Below are 1,240 nucleotides of genomic sequence, written 5' to 3' on the forward strand. Positions count from 1 at the left end.
GTGTCGAATTAATAACGCCCTTATAAACAAGAACAACATCCACATGACAACCAAGAAAAAAATAGATAGGAAGGATACACGGTGACGCATGACAACAACACAACTCGGATTGCACCAAGCAAGCCACAAATGAAACAATAGAGCATGGCTTGGAGTCATCAGAGCCCTCATTCGCCGCCAGCCCATGAGCGGAGAGAGAGGCCAATAAGATGGAGAGACGCCGGCACGAGATACAGTGTCTTCACCAACTATGGGAGTCCATACACGACCTAACATCACCATCCAGTCCCATCATCGGAAGGAGCCCCCATCCGCCTTGCCTTGGATCAAAAGGCGTCATACCATCGAACGATGAGGATGCTCCCCCTAAGCCTATGTGGTGGGTCCCTAGCGAAAGGTCTCCGAGCACAAGTACCTCGTTGCGCCTAGCTCACCGTGCGAGAGCCATCATATAAGCCACATAATCATCACAACTAAGAGAAGAAGCTGTCAGCAATGTCGACGAAGACAAGAAGAGAAGCGCCTCAAAGGACATTCACAACCCGCCAACACTCCCAAATTAGCATCTTCAAGAAGATCACGGCGCCCGAAGAGGCCGCCATCATCCAAACCCAGCGGTTTAGGTTTTCACCAGGGAGCACGGAGGAGCGAGGGGAGCTGTGTGGACACCCACGCCTCTAGGAAGGGTAACGATGCCCATATGCGTCGTCGTAGGCAAGACCAGTCTGGAATTTCTCCCAGACACAACTCCCCACCGCCAATGCCCGCACAAGCAGGATTTTATGTCACAGGCCGGCAAAATTTCGTGTTTTGACCCTTTTGACAAAGAATTTAAGGATCTGACCCTGGTTTGAAAAAAAAATCGGGCTTTGACCCTTTTCCTACCGCTAGGGGCTCTAGAGGTAGGGTTAGACAGCCTACCGCCAAGGCCCCTGGTGGTAGGGTACTTATCCACGTCAGCACGCGGAAACGGCCGTTGTCCCCCTCTGTCGCACCCTACCGCCAGAGGCTCTGGCGGTAGCCCTACCGCCAGAGCCCCCTACCGCTAGGGGCTCTGGCGGTAGGGTTAGACAGCCTACCGCCAAGGCCCCTGGTGGTAGGGTACTTATCCACGTCAGCACGCAGAAACGGCCGCTGTCCCCCTTTGTCGCACCCTACCGCCAGGGGCTCTGGCGGTAGCCGTACCGCTAGAGCCCCTGGCGGTAGGGTCCGGGTAGTTATTTGCCCTGAAACCCCCGCG

Source organism: Triticum dicoccoides, chromosome 2A, assembly GCF_002162155.2.
Source record: "Triticum dicoccoides isolate Atlit2015 ecotype Zavitan chromosome 2A, WEW_v2.0, whole genome shotgun sequence".
NCBI lineage: Eukaryota > Viridiplantae > Streptophyta > Magnoliopsida > Poales > Poaceae > Triticum > Triticum dicoccoides.